Here is a 24,103-nt window from a genome sequence, read left to right as displayed (position 1 = left end):
CTCATACAGTCAGTCATGCACCTACTAAATCCTTCGTCCAGACACTTACACATCCACTCATTCTTCAATATGTAAGACATATTTAAACTTTACAGAAACAAAAAATCACTGGATGTTGTTATCAGTGATGTCATCAGTGATGTCATTTGAGATGTCATCAGTGATGTCATCAGTGATGTCACTGACCATGTCATGAATGATGTAATATGTGACATCATCAGCAGTGGATTGCGGGTGCGCGATATATAGTTAGTGCAACTAACTATATATGGAATTTCATTGGTTTTATGTCAATAAAATGTCCAGCTAACTATATATGGTCTCTAACCTATGGTTTTTTCAGTGAATTTTCAATGTTTTGTAAATGCTAATTCCTAACTATATATGGTCTATAACCTATGGTTTTTTCAGTGAATATATATATATATATATTTCACCACATGGCACTCTTTTGACTGAACACTTTTCAGATCGGGTGCCCCCTTTGGCGTGCAAGTGGCTGCACGCAATTAACATTTCCAACAACAACGCTCCAATCGGAACATTCAGGAGCACACAGCGGATACCAAAGACCTTTTATTGTGCCAAGTAGATGCGTTTCTGCGGGAATTTGCCTTTCTCAATGCTTGTCTCCACTGAGGGCCTGATATTATCAGTTCTTTCATATATATATATAACGAAACTCGCTTACATTGGTTGGCAGGTCTTATAACCCTCCAATAGCATTGCCAGTGGATTGAAAAAACCACCTTCAGTAGGAAATGTCTCACACGATCGCTGCAAGTTCCACAATGCATCGCAAGTTCTTACAGTTATTAGTTCATGAGCAGTTTTGTCTTAAAATGGTGTCATATTCTCTGACCCCCTCGATCGGCCGCAATCACATCCAATGTATGACACCCTTAAACCCTTGTTTTAATTCATATATATATATGTATATATATATATATATATATATATATATATTCACTGAAAAAACCATAGGTTTCACACCAGTTATAGTTAGGAATTAGCATTTAAAAAAACCTATTAAATTCACTGAAAAAACCATAGGTTTCACACCAGTTATAGTCAGCTGGAAATTTTACTCGCATAAAACCAATGAAATTCCCACGTTATAGTTAGTTGGACTCACTATAACTTGCGCGTGCAATGCACTGCTGATGACGTCACATATTACATCACTCATGACATGGTCAGTGACATCACTCATGACATCACTGATGACACCATCCAGTGAATGTGTGTATTTTTAAAAAATAATTATGTGTTATATATGTATATGTAAAAGTTGATGGAAGAATAAATGTTTAAATAAGGGTTTACATGGATGTTTTTAAAAAAAAAAATGTATTGGTTCCTGGCTTATTAAGTGTATCTTAGTGTATACATATATTAGTGAGTAATGTTTAAATATTTAAATATAAGGATTAGTGTTTCACTTTGTGTATAAGTGGCTGCATGGGTTGGTAAGTAGCTATATTTGTATGTATATGGGTTATTAGATGCTTTTTTAATATCAATATGAGTGTCTATATGTTTGGTGGGGGTATTACTTAGAACATAGATGCATGAGTGACTGACTCTCTGTTTGTATGTGTTTTGAAGACAGCATATGTGCAGGACTGTATGGGTGGATGAGTGTGTATATGTGTGTGTTAGTGAGTGAATGACTGTCTCACTAGTGTCTTTATCAGTAAGTACATATGTTTTAATCTAGTATATGTGAATATTGATGTATATAAGTGAGTATATGTGAGAGTGAGGGATTGTAAGAGTTCCTGTTTAAATTAGTATGTGTTTCTATAAGTGATTGTTTAAGAGAGTAAGTATGTGTAAGTTTCCTTAGAAGTAATGTGGTATTGTGTGTATAGCTGTATATGCAAATAAATGAATGTTCAATAGTTTATTTACATGTGTGAGTATGTGTAAGAGTATCTATTGGATGACTGTCGGTGTGTAACAGGATGTATAGGTGTATCACTACATATGATGAGTGAGTATATATATGAGTGACTATATAGAACTGTTGGTGAATGAGTGGATATGTATATAGATGGTGGAATTATTGAATTGGTTGTTGTAACTGGTATGGGTATCTCCATTTTTTTGAACATTTTAGATTCTATTTTTGAATATGTGTTTGAAGGGTTACATTACAGTGAAAGGAGGTCTGTCACTCTGTCACAAGGATGGTGTCATCAGTGATGTCATGAGTGATGTCACTGACCATGTCATGAGTGATGTAATATGTGACATCATCAGCAGTGCATTGCACGTGCAAGTTATAGTGAGTCCAACTAACTATAACGTGGGAATTTCATTGGTTTTATGCGAGTAAAATTTCCAGCTGACTATAACTGGTGTGAAACCTATGGTTTTTTCAGTGAATTTAATAGGTTTTTTAAATGCTAATTCCTAGCTATAACTGGTGTGAAACCTATGGTTTTTCAGTGAATTTCATAGGTTTTTTAATAGCTAATCCCTATAGGTATGAAATGTAATATTTTTTATAACGAATTTTATATTGTATAATTATGTGGGTTTTTTTTGCCCTGGAGCGCTCCCGGGGCGCGTACCGGTGAACGCACGGGTAAGCGCAATGTTACGTCGCGCCCCGGGGCGCGTACCGGTGAGCGTCCCGTTAGCGCTATTCTCGCGAACGAAAACAACATCGTGACGTTTCGCGTAACCGCGTGATGCGTCATATGACGCACTGCGTAAGCGCACCCGGAAGCACGCGAGCGCATACGATCGCGCAACGTCCTGACGCGCTTACGCTACGCGCCCCGGGGCGCGCCCCGGAGCGCGACTACGGAGCGTAAGCGTGTCGGGTCATGTGACCTGAAAATAACACTTTTCATTGGTGCAGATCAGTTTTGGTTTCCAAATGATGAAAGCCTGGATCATGTGACTTGAAAATAACACTTTTCATTGGTCCAGAACAGTTTTGTTTTCCAAATGATGAAAGCCCCCACCTTTTTTCTTATTCTGACTTTGTCCTTTGACTGAGGAAGGGAGTTCTGTCTCTAATATTTTCCACTTTAAAATGGCTACAGTAGCAGCAGCAGCTGGAGCATCTGCCCCACCACCACCATCACCACCATCAAAAAGACCACCAGAAGATTACATTGGTGGTCAAGAGGAAGAGGAGGAGGATGATGAAGAGGAGGAACAGAGAAGGCATTTCCTGCCTGAAGATAAACAGCCCTACAAACCCAAAGAGCACTTCACATGGGAGTTTTACAAAATCCCAAGGGGTTTCAAGAAAGTCAACGCTGCGAAGGTGACTTGTCTGATTTGTGGTGCTGAGTTGTCCAGGGGGAACCCTAACAAAAAATATACCTTCGGGAATCATACGATGATTCACCACATGATGCGTTTGCATCCAAACAACTACTCTAATGCAGAGTTAAGGGACCTCTGCAGTAAGCTACCCCCATCAACATCAAGACCCCCAACATCCAAACAACCCACTCCATCGGGTCCGGGGGCAAGAGACACAATGCCTACCATTCAACCCAAGTTTGCCGATTATAAGATCGTGTGCATCTATTGTGGAAAGACACTTTGCTACGGTGAGCAAAGTATACAACTTATCATCGTTGCTGGGGATAACCCTAAGTGCCCTAAAAAACCCTAATTTTTCCTGGTTTTTTTTTTTGCTCCAGTTGAACCATTTACAATTCCCTGTTTTTTGTTTCTCCTCATAAAAAATACAAAAAAAATATAAAACTGTTCAGAAAAGCCAAAAAAAGTAAAAAATGTTCAAAAAAACAATAAAAAAAATATAACACAACAAAAAGAATACAAAAACAGTTCTTTTTAGAACTACCTTTAATTTATAAAAATAAACCTATATTTTTGAAGAATCTCTGTCAATCTTTTTTCTGCAGGGTATGCGTACCGGTACGTGCACCGGGGCGCGCCCCCCCCCCCCAAAAAGAAAAGAAAAGAAAGAAAGAGTGAGCATTAGGGAAGAACACAGAAAGAGTAATGTTAAGAGAAAACGAGCTAAAGGGAGCAACACAGAGGGATTGTTTATTATATAGTAAAAAACAGAGAAGGTGTAATAGGGTGTAAGTGAAAATAGTAAAATGAATAAGGGAGCAAAACAAGGGAAGAGAGAGGAAAAAAACTAAAGTAGAGGTACTGGTAGAATGTGAGTGGGTGTTGAAAGTAAAAGGAAAGACAGTAAAGAATGGGGAATGAGGGGTAGTGACGAAACCGGAATAAATGAACAACGGTGAGGGAGGGTGAGAAAAGAGCAGTGAGTGTAAGTAAAGAGAGGTGAAAGAGGGTGGATAAAAGTGAATAAGGGTAAGACATGGGGAGTGACAGAGAGAAAAGAGAGAGAGAGTAAAGGAAGGAGTGACTGAAAGGGACTGAGTGAAGCAGCAAAGAAAGGTGAGTGAGGGAGTGTGGGTGAGTTATAGGGAGTCAGTGGGTGTAGGTGGGGGTGTGGGGGTGTAAGGTGTGTGTGTGGGTGTGGATGTGTGGGGTGTTTGGGTGTGGGTGGAGGTGTTGGTGTGTGAGATATGTATGGGGGGTGTGTGGGTGTGGGGGTATGTGTGTGGAGTGTGTGTGTGTGTGTGTGGGGGGGATGTGTGAGTGTGTGTGGAGTGTGTGTGTGGCTGTGTGTGTGTGTGAGAGGTGTGTGTGTGTGGGGGGAGGTGTGTGTGGGGGATGTGTGGGGTGTGTCTGTGAGGTGTGTGTGTGTGTCTGGGGGGGTGAGGTGTATAGGTGTGTGTAAGTGTGTGGGGTATGTGGGTGTGGGTGGGGGTGTGGGTGTGTAAGGTGTGTGTGTGGGTGTGGGTGTGTGGGGTGTTTGGGTGTAGGTGGAGGTGTGGGTGTGTGAGGTGTGTGTGGGGGGTATGTGGGTATGGGGGGTATGTGTGTAGGATGTGTGTGTATGTGTGGGATGTGTGGGTGTGTCTGTGAGGTGTGTGTGTGTGTCTGTGGGGGGGAGGAAGGTGTGTGTGTGTGTGTGTGTCTGGGGGGGTGAGGTGTATAGGTGTGTGTAAGTGTGTGGGGTATGTGGGTGTGGGTGGGGGTGTGGGTGTGTAAGGTGTGTGTGTGGGTGTGTGGGGTGTTTGGGTGTAGGTGGAGGTGTGGGTGTGTGAGGTGTGTGTGGGGGGTGTGTGGGTGTGGGGGGTATGTGTGTAGGATGTGTGTGTATGTGTGGGATGTGTGGGTGTGTCTGTGAGGTGTGTGTGTGTCTGTGGGGGGGAAGGTGTGTGTGTGGGGTGTGTCTGTGAGGTATCTGTGTGTGCGTGTGTGTGTGTGTGTTGGGGGGGTGAGGTGTGTGTGTGGGTGTGTGGGGTGTGGGGGTGTGGGTGTGGATGTGTAAGGTGTCGGTGTGGGGGTGTGGGGTGTTTGGGTGTGGGTGGAGGTGTGCGTGTGTGAGGTATGTGTGGGGAATGTGTGACTGTGGGGGTGTGGGGTTGTGTGCGTGTGGGTGTGTGTGGGACGTACTTGTAGGTACCTAAAACAGCCACAGAACGCAAAAGCTCTTTTCAGAGCTACCCAACCTCTAATCACTCAAAAATTTTATTTTACACTACTATTTTCACTATTTTACACCAAAGTACGCTCCCTAGTACGCTCCCGGGTGCGTGTACCGGGCGCTCCCCCCGCGAAAATAAAAAAAAATTACATTTTTTTTTTGACCCGCGGGACCCTTTTATGGCCCCCACATCAAACCTAGGGGGTCAGGGAGGGTCTAACCTGCCCCCTTTTCGTTATTTTCCCCTTTGTTTTTGCCACCTCCTGTGTCTCGATCCTACCGAGACACAAGATGGCGGCCGCTCCAAACTGTTTGGAATGTTTACAGACACCCGAGAGCCAATCAGCTTTCCGTGCGCAAGTCGCGTGGCGCGCCCGGAGCGCTCCCCGGTGCGCGTACCGGGGCGCGCTTATAGATATATATATATATTTTTTTTTAACCTAAATTACTCAAAATCCACTGGAGCACATATCTTGAGACATAGCAAAGGCACATCGGGCTACCAGTCCCTACAATTTTGCCAAGTTTGGTGGAAATCCATTCAGCCGTTCGAGCTAAAAGTGAGTCCAACATGTTTTGGGACCCCCCTTTTATCTCGGCCCCCGCTTGACGAATCCCCCCCAAACTTTCAGGGAAGGAGCGGAGAGCCGCGAGGCAAAGTTAAGGAAAATTTCAGGCAGATTCCTCAACTGGCGCCAAAGTTATTCTCAATAGAATGTTGCGATTTCCCTATGGAAAACAATCCTAACTATAACTACCTACTGGCGACCGCCAGTAGGTAATATATATATATATAATTTTCACCAATATTATTTTGTATTTAATAATTGTAGACAATGGCAAGAATACACCAGCTATGTGGTTTTAGACATTCTAATGATGCTTATCTCACTATCCTCCTATTGAAAATGTAATTCTACTCCATGAATTTGTCACCAGTCTGTCAGTCTTCAGTCTTGGCTTGATGTCTCTGCAGTGGGAATCCCTGCAGCTAAACCCTCCCCCAGCTCTCTACTAATAACATCAGCAGCTTGAGGAGAAAGATATTGACAAGAATGGGCAGTCGTTTCCATAGTTACCAGGAGAAAGCATCCTTCTGATAGTTCATAGTATTTACTCCCAAGCTAAGAATTTCTTCACTGCCAAAAGTTACAAAAAGAGCCACGTTGGAGGGATCCCTTTAGTTTCCTGGTCAGTGAAATATCTGACATTTGTATATTCAGAATATACTGTGTCGGGGGCGGGGGGTGTGGTGGTGGGGGGGGGGGGGGAGTCTAGAAACCCCTCCTGCAAACAGTGCTAACCCCACTTTCCATAAACACACATTTCCCTCAGCATTGCTCTCTTCAACATTGAGGTGATACAACTTCTGCCTTTGGTCCTATAAAAACATCAATAGGGATGAACTTCAACCCTCTCACCACAGACCGGTCTCTTGTCCCACCCCCAAACTGACCCTCATCCTCCGTGAAGGTTACACACACCTCTTTTCAAACTGTGGCTCTCACATCCTGCAGCCCCGAGTGGCCCCTCCCATGTCTCAAAGGCAACACTCCTCTTCTCCGTCATGGCTAGTCCTACAGTAAAGATCAGAGCACTGAGATAAAAAGTGCAGCACTGGGGAAATTAGTTGTGTACGGAAAATACTGGATAATAAGGTTACTGTGATAGGGATTTCAGTACAGAGTATGGAAGTAGTAAAGAGAAAGGAACACATGGGTTGGTCGAGAAGTGCAGTATTGGCATATGGGGCATCGCTGGGGCATTAGATGCAGTGCAAGGCGAGGAGCTTCATACTAAGGCAAAGACTGTAATTGGGTGAGAAATGCCAGATGGAGGTAAGGAGCAAAATAGTGAGTTGAGAACTTTGTACGGGTATAGCAGTCCTGTAGTAGGGAGATAAGTGCAGGTGTAAGGGCTGGGGCAAGGATCACAGAGCAGGAGTTCACTAGAAGTGTACTAGGGTAGTGTCGAGGAGTAGTCAGAGTATCGATTGGGGTCACGGAGAACACAGTAGGTGTTTAGCATGTGCATCGCAGCAAGGGAAAAAACAACTTAGCAGCTGATAGTTCTGCTGTTGTGGTGTGTGTTTAATGAGTGCTCTGGCAGGCGAGGGTAATTCTCTGTCCCAGGGCTCTTTTCAGGTAGACTAAGGGGCTCAGAGCTTGTACTCAGGGCTGAAATAACAAGGCGGCCCACCTCCAAACCCGCAATACACTGCACAATGCATACTAGGTGTATCACACACACTAAAGTTCGATCCGTTCTAGAGTGTTTACAAACATGTACAACAGAGCAGACTGCAGCTCCACCAACAGAGGCACTCTTCCTCCCAATCCTTCAAATCATTCCCACTGGAAACCTACCCCAACCATCTCCACTCCAGCCCTAGTGTTGTAAATAAAACAGCGACAAGTATTAAGCATTATCAGAAGACATGAAATTAAGATGTACTTATGTGTTTCACCGCTAATCTCTAGTTTTGGCCAGACTCCATCTTGTTTTCTGTCCGCCATTTTGTTAGCCACATATTGCCATGTGCTCATCACGTGGCGAGTCCTACCTCAATGCTAGTCACCCTTGAAGTTTTGACCAACAACAAGCTATAAATGGTCCTTTGTACCTAGCGCATGCGCAGTGAAAACCACATCTGTGCTTAATTAGTCCAGATAGGAATGTGTATCTCCGTGGGCTTCAAGAACCGTTAACTCCGCCTATGTATTGATCATGTTCAGAAGATGTCCTTATATGGTCATAAATCATGTCCCGAGTTGAACCCTCCTATTTATGAGCCCCTTCTTTTGTGCATAAAAGGGGACTGCGTGCTCGTGTTCTGTGTGCTACCTTGTACAATGCTGTAGAGTGTTGTGTGGGCTGTAGTACCACCTTTAAAGGTTTATTAAACTATGTTTTTGTATTTCCCGTTTCCGTGCCAATTTCTTTATCTAGTCTGAGGACTTCGTGCACAGAAGGGCGAACCCTTTGCACTCGCAGGCCTTGCTGAGGCCTGTACACATCAATTGGCGCCCGTCACGTGGGGCTCATCGACGACTCGGATGCTCGAAGGATTGGTCGTGACGAAGGATTGGAACCTTGCCGGGGACGTGATCACTGCCAGCGGCGTCTTTAGTCCTGGCATCCCGAGGTATTCTTCCTTCCCTTCCGATCTGACCATCTGGGTGGCGCCGGTCTTCGACTGAGACCTCTTCTGTTGGTTTGCCGCGTAGTGGCCGTTTGGACGAATTTGGAACTTGGCAGTTGGAATCTGGACGCTCCTGATTGGTAAGGGCCGTTATACGGTACTTGCTGCGAGCTTATGAGTATGAACAGACTAGTCTTATGATATGATATGATATGAAATGATTATGAATATGACTATGTGATATATGCGTTGCAACACATATAGGCGGGCAGTGTGGAGAGATTTCTCCTGACCTTTTTGAATTTGAGCGGCAACATTTCTGTGCCTTTTTGTTTAACTTATTATCGACATAACCGTTTTTAGTGCACTCCGTGAGTGGTGCTGCTGTTTTGGAAGTGACAGTTTAAGACTTGAGGAATCACAGCCAGCTCCCCCAGAGGGGACACCGGATAGGGACATGTATGTAAAATTTGGTCTTTCTCCTATAATGTACAGCACGTTGTGGAGAAAGTACACCAAAAAGGATACCTGAGTTGCGTTGGCCATTGTATGGATCATTTGATTTTCCGGAAAATTGAGTAAGTAGAACAGTGTATGTGTAAGCGTTGTGTGAGACAAGATATGTTTGAGAGTATTCGTATATGGGTGAAAGAAGTGCGTGAGCGCGAAAAACGTGAGAAAGCGCTGATTGAGAAAGAGCGACGAAAGAGTGATCGTGACAAAGCTCAAGAATTGAAAAACCGTGAAGCTAAAGAATTAGAAGAGAGACAGGAAAAGGATCGTAGATTACAAATATCATATCTGGCCAGTATGCCATTCGGTGGCCTCTCTATCCTGTCCTTAATAAACCTGATGATGATTTTTCGTTATTAGATCGCTCTCCACCTCCGTACGCTGGACCGTCCGCCCCGAGGGGAGGTGAGGATTCTGGACCGCTCCCTGGCAAGGTGGATACGCGGTCCATGTTATCTGCCGATCGTATGGCTGATCTTCGAAAACTTGTTCATCGAATTCTAAAAGCCTCTGTTTCTTTTTCTGACATAATGCAGCTTCTTGAAGGATGGCAGGATAGGGAGAAATTATATTTCACTGAGACTCTTTCTGATGACGTGATTTCCTTTTTTCGGAAATATTCTGAGGTTCTTGAACCTAATGATGTGATACATGATTCTAAAGAATTGTGTAAAGGTCTTCTCCTTCCTCCCCAGGTACCTGATGCGGTTGGACGATTGTTTGCGTTGCTGGAAAATGCGTTCCAATTACGGGAGGAAGCACGGAGAAAGAAGACGGAGGAGGAGGACGTGACTCCGAGTTCTGCCGTCAAACAGGCGTCTATTCTTCAGTCAGATAAGAGCGAGATAGTGCATGTTAAACCAATGCGAGAGGCAGCGCCTTTATATGTTCTTCCTAAAGGAGCGGGTACCAGTTCAGATAAATCTTCTCCTGATGCTAGAGGGTATTTCATTTATAATTGGGTTTATACTCCGTGGAATAGAGCGGATGTTATGGCATTAAAAGCTGCTTTACCTGATCCTCGTAAGAATCCTGCTGCCTTTTATGAGGAAGTTGAGGGGGCTCTGAACTCGTGTACCATGACACTAGCTGATATTGATTTATTCTTTGGCCTCATTTTACCCCCTGATATGTGGAGGTCAGTGCGAAGGGTAGATGATCTCCAAACTTTTAAGGCTAAATGGGCGGATATTGAAGATGAGGATAGAGAAAGGAAACCTGCACAGAAACCGCCTCAAACGATTCTAGAACTTCCAGCTGCTATTTTGACTAAATTTAAAACGATTATTCCCCCTAAAAAGATTGATTGGACTATGTTAGCATCGTGTAAACAGAAAGTAGACGAATCAGTCTCAGATTTCTTTACGCGGTTCGAGGAAACTTTTCATGATTTTAGTGGCCAGTCGCTTACGGACGACACGGGCCGACACCTTTTTGTTGATAAATATGTCTCAAATTTATTACCAGGAGTAGCAGCTCGGTTAAAAGCGAGTGAAAGCTCTTGGACAACTTCGACTCCGGCATCCCTCCTGACGATTGCTCAGTATTACGAGCGTCAGGAATTAGAAGCGAAGGGTAATGAGGAGAAGAAGTCTAAAGATTTGAAAACGAAGGTTATGTTAGCACAAGTATATGGCCCACCCCTTAGGGGTTCTGGTAGGGGTGGCCGAGGATCTTATGGGTCTTCCTTAGTTCGTTCGGATGTGGCTCAGGACCAATGTGCGTATTGTAAACAGTTTGGCCATTGGGCTAGAGATTGCCCGTTGGCGCGCGTGCAGCGGCAAGGGCGTGGTCAAGGCCCAACTAGAAATCGCAAAGGTTTTTCAGGTCCCCGGGGCAATACAAATGATCGTGCTAGGTTTGAATCCAATGTACGACCGCGAGACGGGTCTAATGTTTTGGATCGGCGAAATCAATGCCAAATATCTGACCCTGAACGTTCTGAGCATCATGATTCGCAGTATGGATAGGATTGCGTAGGATGGGGTGAGGAATCAGTTGAAGTGCCAGTAGATCAGAGGGGTCCTTATGTTACAGCACATGTTTTGGGTTCTACTGATCGGTTTCTGGTTGATACAGGAGCTACTCGTAGCGCTCTGTCTAAACAATTGGTTCCGAGGTCTCCCCTGTCTTGCTTAACGATTACATCCATAGGGTTCGATGGAACACCTGCTCTTAGCCCATTATCACAACCTCTTGCACTGTACGTAGATAAGTTTGTTGCACCATGTCCATTCTTACTCTCCCCAAACACGCCTGATAACATTGTGGGTTTAGATATGCTCAAACATTTTAGAGCCACGATACGTTGCTCCCCTGAAGGAGTGCGTGTTATTTTGAACGACAATTATCCATTGGTGGAGAGAGTGTGTACGGTTAAGGAGGATACTGCGCTGGCCTCCCTGCCTCCTACCTTATGGGCTATTTCAGATACAGATGTAGGAGAGATGGTCATTCCCCCAGTGCATATCAGTGTTAAGGAGGGAGCCGTGTTGCCACGCCTTCCTCAGTATCGCATTTCACAGGAGGGGAGGAGGCGCTTATCCGGATTGTGCAGGATCTCATTAAGGTGGGGGTAGTGGAAGAAGTCCCATATAATGTGTGTAACAGCCCTATATTACCGATTTTGAAGAAAGACACTGATTCTCGGATTTATCGTTTTATCATTGACCTGCGGGAGGTTAACAAAATCGTGATTCCTCAATACCCGGTGGTCTCTGATATTACGACACTTCTTACTCTGGTTCCACCAACTGCAACTACGTTCTCTGGTATAGACTTGAAGAACGCTTTCTTTTCGATCCCTACTCATCCTGATAGCCGATATCTTTTTGGCTTCACTTTGAATAATCGATCGTATAGATTTTGTAGGGTTCCTCAGGGCTATACTGAAAGTCCTAGCATTTATAGCCAGGCGCTGAAACGACAATTGGATTCCTTTGTTCTACCTGACGGTGTGGCGCTGATACAATATGTCGATGACATCTTGTTGGCGGCTGACACTCCTGAGCAGTGTGAAATGTGTACATTGTCCCTGCTGGCTTTTCTGGCATCACATAATCACAAGGTGTCGAAAAAGAAATTGCAATATTGTAGACCAAAGGTGACCTACTTAAGACACCTTTTGTCTAAGGAGGGGCGTGCACTCACACCAGATCGCATTCAAGCAATTTTAGACACTCCAGTACCCTCTACACAGATAGAGGTTCGAGCATTTTTGGGTCTCACTTCTTTTTGCAGACAGTGGATTCTGGGTTTTTCACATATAGTTAAACCACTGTTAGCACTTTTGACGAAGGATACTCCAGTTCCCCTTCCCTGGACGAATGAGTGTGAAAGTGCTTTCCAGCAATTACGACAGGCCCTTTGTTTAGCACCAGTGTTAGGCACCCCTGATTATACGAAACTTTTCACATTGTACGTGCATGAGAGAGATGGATGTGCATTATCAGTGTTAGCGCAGATGCACGGTGATAAACAACGTCCTTGCGCATACTTCTCGGCAGTGCTCGATCCTGTTGCGCGAGCGCTGCCTGGATGTTTTCGCTCAGTCGCAGCGACAGCTGTGTCAATATGCCAGAGTGAGGGGATTGTCTTATCTCGTAAGCTATTGGTGTTGGTCCCCCATGCTGTTGAAGCCCTTTTGAATCAAAGACGCAGCACTTAACCAGTGCTCCTCTAACAGGATATGAGTTGACGCTGTTGGCTCCTCATATTGCACTGAAGAGATGTGCAACCCTAAACCCAGCCACGTTGTTGCCATTTCCGACGACTCAGCCTGAGGCACATGAAACGCATGACTGTGTCTTTGTGACCGAGGAACAGACAAAGGGTCGTATTGATTTGCAAGATACGCCCTTTACAGATGTAGATGGAGAGTTGTGGGTGGATGGGTCTTGCCTGAAGCTACCAGATGGAACTACCTCAGCAGCATATGCAGTTACCACGTTACATACAATAGTGGAGACAGCAGGCATACCACAGAAATCAGCTCAAGCAGCAGAACTAATAGCATTGATACGAGCATGTGAGCTTAGTGCAGGATTATGTGTGAATGTTTATATGGACAGCCGCTATGCTTTTGGAGTAGAGCACGATTTCGGCCTACTCTGGAAGGAGAGGGGCTTTCTGACATCACATGGAGCACAGATAATGTATGGAGAATTAGTACGTAGTCTTTTGACTGCATTGACCTATCCAAAGAAGATAGCTATAGTGAAATGTAGCGCACACAAGAAAGTGATAGACAAAGTGGGAGAAGGAAATGCTTTTGCAGATCGAGTGGCACGTGAAACTGCGATGCAGCCTGACGCCTGGCAAAGTCACAAGCTGAGCGGTGGCATGATGCTAGGAAGGAGGTTCTAGAGATACAAAGGACCGCTTCTGATAAAGAGCGGGAGCAATGGTCCAAAAATGGAGAGTTAGATGATGAAGGTTGTTGGAGAAGTAAACAGATGGATAAGTGGAAGTTACCCACAGCTTTTGTACAACCTATGGTTCAGATGGCACATGGGCTAGCACATGTTGGAGCTTCGGCAATTGTGAAATTGCTTACGCAAGTTTGGGAGCATCCAGAGATTGCTAGTATGGCTAAGAGAGTGGTACAGACCTGTATGATTTGTTTGAGATACAATCCTGGAAAAGGGACACGAACTCCAGCAGGAGGATTTGCACCACCTACTGCACCTTTTGAAGTATTGCAGATGGATTATATACAGCTGGAACGCTGCAATAACCAAAAATATGTCCTGGTTGTGGTTTGTGCATTCAGTAAATGGATTGAGGCATACCCTACGAAGGACAATACTGCACTTACTGCGGCAAAGGTGTTATTGAAGGAATTCTTTCCTCGATACGGTGTTTGCAGATTGTTGTGGAGTGATAACGGGCCTCATTTTGTAGCGGACGTTATCAAGTATGTCCTTAAAGGATTAGGAATCCAGCAGAAGTTCCATGCACTGTTCCACCCGCAGTCAGCAGGGCTGGTGGAAAAGTACAGTGGGACTTTGAAATTAAAACTCGCAAAGATACAGGCTTCCACTTCTTTGACTTGGCCAGATGCTTTGCCTTTGGCATTGCTGTGTATCAGATCAGTACCGCATTCTCGGACGGGTCTTACCCCATACGAGATAGTTTTCGGGCGCCCTATGAATATATGGGGAGTGCCCAAACCAAGCTCAGTGTATGATGTACCTTGTGTTTTAATGAGTGACTATTTGGCACAATTAACTGACAGTTTGGTTTCTATTCATCAACAGGTTCGAGAAGCGCTCCCTGATCGGTCCACAGGTGAAGGCCATAACCTCCGGCCTGGGGATTTCGTCCTCGTAAAGTCATTTGAGAGGTCGAGCAGTTTGGAGCCGAGGTGGTCCGGTCCAGAGCAGGTTCTCCTGGCCACAAGAACAGCTGTCCGAGTTACGAATCGTAAAAACTGGATACATTCTGTCCACTGTCGGAGAGTGCAACCCGGACTCGTGGAGCCTGCTGTGCTGACGGACCATCGTGAAATCCTGACTGCGGAGAAAGGCCGTGCTGTGGAATACGACGACATCGAGGAGTTCTTCCGGACCCGACAGTTCCTGGAGCAAGACGATATAATTTGCGACCAAGAAAAGAGCCTGCAGTTGTGTGAAGTTGTCAGAACGGTCCCTAGGTCAGTTAAACGGAGAGCCGATGTGGCAAGGGGGGGATCAGCCTTGCATTAGTGTAGTGACACCCGTCTTGGCCCGCTGGTGAAGAAAGCAACGGCTACCTCAGGGGTAAGAGTTCTGACAACACTTTAGTTTCAGGAAGATATTGTGTACATTTGTTCGAATGGAGAAAAAGAAGATTCTTTGTGCTGTAGGGTTCATTGCTGCAGTAACAGTTGTTGCTACAATCACGTGGTTTGTAGAGGATGAAATTCCTGTCCGTGAGTTCTATGTTGTTTCTACTCCTGTTCCAGAAGAGCATTTCTTTTATACCCTTCCATATCAAGAGCTGAAACATCGACAGTCATATTTGAATAACACTTTAATTCAGATGCTGCATCATACCCATGTGGCTACTAATGCTACGAACTGCTGGGTATGTGGGATGATGCCGGCACATCAGAAGAAGGGGGGAACACCGTTCATACCTCTCCCTTTCTCTCATAATGGCTCTTGCCGAGCCTGGTATACTTTGCTTTTTGCTACGAGAAAGCCTACAGTGGGTAGATTGCTTTTCAGACTGAATGAAGAATGCCACCAGGACAAGGCCGGCTATCCACAAGCCAATGGAACTATATATGAATGGGAAGAATATCGACCGGACAATGAATCAACGCCTTACATCTTTACGAACACTAGAGACACTGATGGAAATGAGAAATTTGTGATCTCAGTGGCCCAAGCACAAGCAGACTTATGTGTACAAAGTGTAGGTTATATTCCCGTAGGAGTTAGTGATTGTATTGTTATACTGAATATTGATGGTTTGAATATAGCACATTCCTTGCCTCTCATAACACCTATTTTGTATGTGGTAATAGGGGTTATTATCGTTTACCAGCTGGATGGCCTGGGGTGTGTTATGTATCATTTTTGTTACCGCCTGTATTCTTGGCACCTGCTTCATATCACAAAGACTTGAAACTACTGAATAATGTAACTGTAAACCGATATAAAAGGACTTTGTCCATTGATGAAGTGGACCAGACAGATACCAGCCTGCAACAGTATATAGATTTTAATTTAGGATTGTTTTTCTTTGTTGGAGCTGCTCTCAATCGTAGAAAGGTACGACGGTTAACCAGAGTAGTAGAAGCTGTAACGAATGAAACTGCTGCAGCCCTTGGAAATCTTACTGAAGAACTGCAAATTACAAGATTTGTTGTGTTGCAGAACCGTATGGTTCTGGACGTTATGTTAGCAGATAGAGGTGGTGCTTGTAGAATTATTGGAAGTAGTTGTTGTGTGTTCATCCCTGACCACACTCCCTCTGTGTACAAAGCAATAGATACATTACATAAGATTGCAGCTGATATACATGTTGAGAATGGAACTTGGACCTTCTCATCCTGGTTCTGGACTCTAATCTCTACATGGAGTTGGAAGGTACTTACTGGTCTATGTATAATTATCGCAATTATTTTTACATGTTGTGTATGTGTTCAATGTAGTCCAATGATATGTTCCCTTTGCATTTCCTTTTGTACCCCTAATAAACGACTCGAGGCTGTCCATCAGAAAAGTATCGCCAAAGAAGTAGCAGATATGATGAGCATCAATATCAATGATGAGTATTTAGATTACCCTAGGAAACCTGATGTCTTCAACTAATGCTGAAAGGGTCGTCTGTTGTAAATAAAACAGCGACAAGTATTAAGCATTAGCAGAAAACATGAAATTAAGATGTACTTATGTGTTTCAGCGCTAATCTCTAGTTTCGGCCAGACTCCATCTCTGCATTCCCAAGCTACTGAATCGCATCAATAGTTTCAGTCATAGTCTAGCCTTTACGTCTCCATGTAAGAGAAATACTGTATTAATGGTCATTTAATATTCCTCAACACGCACTACATGTAGAATAATGCATGCACCAGTCTTAGAGTCTGTTAGCCTTTGCCCTGATAACTTTTGGATTCTATCAACATGTTCTCTAAACATCAGATACTAGATAATGTTTAGGTACATGTCGCTCTGACACTCCAGACTTTCGTCTCCTCTTCTAGTGCAGAAGTCATAGCCCCCAGTTCTCCTAGTAACACGTCATTACCAGCTTGCGCGCACCACTAGGTTAGAGGTCCCGGCTCCTTAGGTAGCCCCCTCCAAGTTTCCGCCCCATTTATGACATATTCTGTTACGTTTACATCACATGTCTATGTATACGCCCTGTACACGCCTCTTGTTACACCTACTTTCTGCCTTATCTTTCGCGACTGCTACGAACCCCGCCCACTGCTACGCCTACTGTATTTACTGCAATGCAATTGTTTTAGTATATATATGTTATGTACTGTTATTAAAGTTAGTTGTTGTCCCGATCCTGCCCCCGGCAGCTGCCATCCTATTCCCGTGCAGGTTGTCCTGTTGCTGTCCTTTATGCTGTATTAAAACCTGCAAACTCCAGCTACCTCGAATCTTGACTCTTATTTATTGAGCTATCTGTTATCATTGTATCCCGAAAAATAGATCCGGTAATTAATTATTTATTTACCACATAATGGCGCCCGAATAGGGACTTGCCCTTTCCCCACGCGCCGGAGAAGCCACGCAAGCCCCCTGACCCTCTGCAGCCGTGACAGAACCATACCGTGCACGTGCAGATATTTCTGCTTCAAGTATCCCTCAGGCCCACGGAGGAGAAAGAGGTTGCGGTCCAGCATCCAGACGAGGCGGTGGAGGAACGCGGCGAGTCCCGACCAGAGCCCAAGCCGAGAGTCCAAGGTCCGAGGTATCCGGAGGCCCACCCGTAACTGAAGTCCGAAGTTCGTAGTCCGTCGTCGTAGCAGTCCAGTCCAGTCCGAGGCCTTCCGTTCTTACTGCCCGGTGAGTACCGTTGCTGGGGTAGTATCTAGACAGGGTCAATTAATTTGTCTCTGGTCCGTGGGTTTGGGTACACAGATCCAACACGAAGTGTCCACCTAGGTGGATGCCGGTCCTGACGTGTCTCTTTATGAGACCGGTAAGTTTCGTACTGTTTTGGCAGTACATCTAGTCATTCTAGTCAGTTCTGTTCTCGAGAGAATTCATGTATTCTGTTTTCAGTATTCCAGGTAGTATTCTGTCCGAACCGTTATTTTTAAATGTTATTCCATGTGTTTTCAATGTCGTGGTATGAATGAATTGTTCTTTCGAGTTATCATTGTGTTCATTGTGTATTGTATTGTGTCCAGACTCCAGCCTAGTTATGCCTTTATTTTCAAAATTACGTCAGCTAAGAACTAGAAAAGGTCTGCTCGAAGAAGCAGTTCCTGTCCCGCCTAGGGACAGTCCAGGTCATTTTATGTATCAGAAGCATGGCATAAGTGCCATATTATATCTAGATTTATGGGTGGAGTACACCAAACAATTAGAGGAAAAGTATAGATGGCCCGTATCAGGTACGTGGGATGCCGAGTGCATCATGCGAGTAGAAGAAGTATTATGGAAAAAGAAAGCCAGACAGTCCCAGAAAGATGCCATTGAGTTATGGCGCAAAGAATCTCATAAAAGAACCGAAAAAGAAATCAGAAAGTCAGAATTAAGTAGGGAATCCTCAGAAAGAGCCCAAGAAAGGGAATTAATCGAAATAGGTGAACGAGTTAAAGCCGAACAGTCAGACAGACAGAGGAATGCCCTTATTAAGGGTATGTACCCTCTTCTTGCCGAGGGCTTGCCAAAAGCAACCCCGGAGGCATCCAGTAATTTTCCGCCACCATTAGTTCCGACCAAGCTACGTCACAAACCGACCGCAGCTGATATTTTTCTCTCGTCCTACTTGGACGACACAGTCCCCGAATATGCAAATCCTGCTCCGCCAGCTCCAATAATTAATGTAATTTCTGTTCCTCCAGCCACCGGGGCACCTGTTACAGCACCTGTTACGGTACCCCCGGTCCAGCCTACATTACAAGTTCCCGCTACATCGGTCACTCTGCCAGCACGAAGAGTATCAGTCGACGATTCCAGTTTAGGGGCCGCGGGAGGAGGTCCTCCTGGTACCCCGCCGCCACACAAACGTGTAACTTCAGTCGAGTTACATGAACGTGCGTTACAGCGTACGCCCAAACATCAGTCCGTTGCAGATATCAGGCGAGCTCTTACCGAATGCCGTTATGATCCAGTCCCAGGTGATGATAGTATGGTTATATATACATTGCGTGTAAGACGGGTGACCGAGTATTTGGACACCCTACCAAATATGAAAGAAGATCTAGACAGAATATATCGTTTCATCCGTACAGGAACAGATCCAGAAAGTATTGGCGAAGCCATGTCTCTAAGGAAAGCTGAGACCCAGCTCATGCTTTTAAAGTTTCTAATTAATTGTTTAATAAGGGAACAAGATTATCCGACTAAAGATCCGACCGAAATGAGAGTTCTGACAAAATGGAGTGATCATATAGCCGAGGGAAGACACAGGACACTCAGTAGTATAGAGAGTATGTACAAGAAAATCCGTAAAGAAATAATAAGGTTACACGAGAAACGCAAAGCAGCACAAGTAAGCGAGAAAGAAGACGACTCTCCTACCGAAGAGGTAGACGACGAGAATCCTTCCAGAATAGCGTATGTAGGTAGAACTAGACTTTCCGACCGACATTCACGTCTAGAACACAAGAAAGTTATCTCTCTTCCAGCACCAGAACAAGGTTCTCTAGAGCAAGTATTTCAAGCTACCGATCACATTCTGAAATCACGAATCCGTTATAGTGAACTTAGTACTATGCATGAACAAGAACTAGCCCGATCAGCAGTCCGATGGGTTACTGATTCTACCACTTTTCCAGACGAAATAGTGGCCCAAATGTTTCTGAAACTGCCCCCAGCCGAGCAGCGACTGGTGGGTATGTATATGATCCAGCACCTCATAACACTGTATGAGGGTCAACATTCTGATCCAGGTCCGTTACATGATGTATTGAACGAGTTACTCCAGTATAGATGGAAAGGTCTAGGTACCGATTTAATTAGTATCATTCTAGAACAGCGCCATAAATATAGAACGTTTCTGAACCCGCATTTTGTTCACGTCTCACCCCCAGAAAGTAAACCGTTTTACATAGATAGACAGCATCCGTTACGAGAAGTACACCCAGTTAGGACACCGGGTGGTGAAATGCAACGAGTATTTGTTTACACCCCGATTACAAAGATGGAACTCTTAGAAATGAAGAAGTTAATCCCCTGTCACGACAAAGATCCAGCAGGGTTCCACCGTGAATTAAAAGACATGCTCCGTATGGGAGAATACACGTATCCAGATATAATTAAAATGTTAAAGGTTCTGTTGCCTGCGGGCACATATGAAAAACTAAAGGAAAAAGAATGGGAGGTGGGAGAGAAAAAGATAGATTGGGCAGCTCTAGAAGCTGAAGAAAATACACGTGTACCAGGTACCGGTCTAGGAGACAAATGTAAAGAATTACCCGAACTGTTAATACAAGTTTTGCCAAGATTACTAGCCACGAAAAAGGAAGACTGGGATGCAATCTCAGCCTGTAAACAGAAACCAGACGAAGACACTAGTGATTTTTATTCTAGATTCGAGAAGTGTTTTAGTATCAACAGTGGTTTGAAGACGAGTAGTGAGTCATACCCTCATCTTTTTGTTACTAAACTAGTCGAGAATTCAAGTCCACAAGTTAAAAACCGAGTTTTGAAAGTCGAGAGTACCTGGCAAGCTAATACTCCGTCCCAAATGCTCCAGATGCTCCAGTACCACCAGAATAGAATCAGAGAAGAGCAAGAACACGAAAGAAACGTATGAAAGACACGAAAATGAAAGTATTAGTTGCACAATCTGTTCCACAGGACAGTCAGAAGAGGGGTCCGAATCAAGCCAGTCATCCTGCAGCTCCCGTTAAAGGGACCTGCAATTATTGTAAACAGCCAGGTCATTTTATAAATGAGTGTGCAGTTCTGAAACACAATATAGCTACCGGTAAGACTAAAGAAAGACCACGTCCGCCTAGACAAGAACAAGTTTCACAGACTTCTCAGTTACCACAGAATGCACAACAGACAGTTACAGTACCGCAGCCTATTGCTGCTACACAGCATGTTACACAGCAGATGTACCAGTATGCACAGTCCGAGTATCCAGAGTACCAGCAGTATTCATGAAACAGCCTAGAGAGGGAGGTAGGCTTGCCTCTCATCAAGATACCTGTAGATCAAGAGGGTCCCTATGTTCACAGTCAAGTATTAGGGAAAGACAGAAAGTTTCTGATTGATACAGGGGCAAGTAGGACTACTATCAGTCATGACGAGGTTCCAGGGGCTCCGCTCTCAGGCTCTAGAAATGTTTCCCTTGGATTTTCAGGAAAGCCAATAGTTAACGAGATTTCCAAACCAGTTACTCTAGAAGTAGGTCCATTGTCCCGAACTACTGATTTGTTACTTACGAAATCATGTCCAGAAAATTTGTTAGGCATTAAGACATTAAAAGAATTAGGTGCAGTTATTTGCTGCTCTCCAGAAGGAATACGTTTGTTTTTACGTGACTTTAAGGGTCACTATGTATTACGTGACTTTGATCCAAGATTACTGAATGTCCCGCAGCATCTATGGGCACAAGGTCCAACTGATGTTGGTTTTATGCAAATCACACCCCATCGTGTGACTCTGAAACCAGGTGTAGTGTTACCACGAATCAGACAGTACAGATTGCCACCTGAGGCTGTAGCAGCCTTATCCAAAATTATTGATGAGCTTATTGTTCAAGGAGTGGTTGTAGAAACCGACTCCAATGTATGTAATTCTCCTATCATTCCAGTCATGAAACGTACTGATCCAAATGCACCTCCAGTATATCGATTAGTGATTGACCTTCGAGAACTTAATAAATGTATCATTCCCCAGTACCCAGTTGTTCCAGATATTTCTTCCCTATTGACAGCCATTGATTCTGAAGCCACGTTTTTCACTGTCATAGACCTCAAAAACGCATTTTTCAGTGTCCCCATTCATCCAGACAGTCAGTTCCTTTTCGGATTCTGTTTAAATGGAAGGAGCTATAAATTTACACGAGCTCCTCAAGGTTTCACAGAAAGTCCTAGTATTTACAGTCAAGCACTCAAGAGGCAACTAGACAATATTCACATGCCAACTGACACTGCCCTGCTCCAGTATGTCGATGATCTACTGATCACAGCCCGTTCTGAACGTGACTGCGAGCGTGCGTCACTTACAGTTCTGTATTTCCTAGCCGAGATGGGGCACAAGGTGTCCCCTTCGAAGCTCCAATTCTGTGTCCAGCAAGTGATCTATTTAGGCCACTTACTGTCCAAGAGGGGTAGGCAGTTGACACCTGACCGTATCCAGTTAATAGCGAGTCTTCCTCAGCCCAAGACACAGAAGGAGGTACGAGCTTTTATCGGCCTCACTTCTTATTGCAGACAATGGATTCCCCAGTATGCATTTCTAGCCAAGCCACTGATACAGTTAACGACACAGGAGGCAGCCGTATCGACTGTCCTCCCTTGGACCCAAGAACATACACTTGTTTTCAATGAGTTAAAGAAAGCTTTATGCCAAGCACCTGTTCTAGCAACACCGAACTACAGTAAGCCTTTTACACTGTTTGTTACTGAACGTGATGGTACTGCATTATCTGTTCTCACACAAGATCAAGCAGGACAATACAAGCCCTGTGCTTATTTTTCTAGCACATTAGATCCGGTGGCCCAGGCTCTGCCTGCGTGCCTCAAGTCAGTTGCAGCCACAGCTCTAGCTATCAGACAAAGTGATTCCATAGTGTTAGGACACTCCCTGACAGTACAAGTTCCACACTCCGTGGAAGTTCTTTTAAACCGAACACAGACTCAGCACTTGACAATTGCACGTTTAACAGGTTATGAACTGACACTGTTCCAGCCACACATAGAAATCAGACGCTGCAACGTCCTAAATCCTGCTACACTGTTACCGTCAGTTACTTCAAATCCTGCCACACATGATTGTGTGGAAGTCATTAACACTATGACTAAGCCAAGACAAGACCTGACAGATATTCCATTACCTAATCCTGACCTGACACTTTATGTGGATGGTTCATGTATGAGAACAAGTACAGGAGAACTAGTAGCCGCGTATGCAGTGACTACTGACACTGAAGTTATCGAAACACACCGTATTGACACCCTGTCTGCTCAAGCAGCAGAGCTAGTTGCTCTGACCCAAGCCTGCATACGTGCCAAGAACCTGAAAGTAAACATATATACAGATTCACGTTACGCATTCGGAGTTGTACACGACTTCGGAGTGCTCTGGCAGGAGAGAGGTTTTATGACTTCTCATGGAACCAAGATTCAGCATGGTCTCCTCATCCAAGCTCTGTTAGATGCAATACATTTACCGACAGCTATCGCTATCATGAAGTGCAAAGCACATACGAAAGTTACTGACATTATTTCCCAAGGTAATGATCTAGCAGATCGAACAGCCAAGTTTACAGCTCAGACACCAGACATTCCAGTTAACACGACACAGACACTCACTCCAGATCCGACTACATGTATGACAGTTAAGGACCCTACACAAGATGTCATAGACATACAGTTACATGCTACTCCCGAAGAAATCAAGAAATGGTCCGAACAAGGAGGGGTCCAGACAGATCAGGGATGGGTGACGAAGGGAAAAGCCACGTGGTTTCTCCCCGACTCTATGGTTCAAGTCATTATTAATACCGCACATAGTCCAGCACATCTAGGAGAAAAAGCTATGTTAGACAGTATCCAGAACCTTTGGTTTAACAAGCATTTACGAGCTGCAGCTAAGCAGAAAGTCCGTACTTGTATGATATGTTGCCAGTTCAATCCAGGTAAAAGTGTCCCGGTGGAACAAGGGGGATTCCAGCCTCCTGACCACCCTTTTGAAGTCCTCCAGATGGATTATATTCAGATGGAGCGATGTCGAGGTTTCAAGTATGTCCTCGTAGTTGTATGCGCTTTGTCCAGGTGGACAGAAGCATATCCAGTTCCAGATTACACAGCAGCGACCACTGCCAAGCAGTTGGTTCGTGAATTCTTCCCCCGCTATGGACTCCCTAGGGTCGTGTATTCTGATAACGGCCAGCCATTCTCATCTGAGTTAATGAAGCATGTTTCCCTTTTGTTAGGGTACCAGTGGAAGTTCCATTGTGTGCGCCATCCTGAAGCAGCCGGTCTCGTAGAGAGACATAATCAGACCCTGAAAATCCGCATTGCCAAAGTTTGTAAAGAGAAAGGTGTAGACTGGCTAGTAGCCCTGCCAGTTGCTTTGTTCTTTATGCGC

This window comes from Lissotriton helveticus, chromosome 12, assembly GCF_964261635.1.
Source record: "Lissotriton helveticus chromosome 12, aLisHel1.1, whole genome shotgun sequence".
Taxonomy (NCBI): domain Eukaryota; kingdom Metazoa; phylum Chordata; class Amphibia; order Caudata; family Salamandridae; genus Lissotriton; species Lissotriton helveticus.
The sequence above is the reverse complement of the archived record's forward strand: the minus strand, read 5'-3'. Positions refer to the sequence as shown.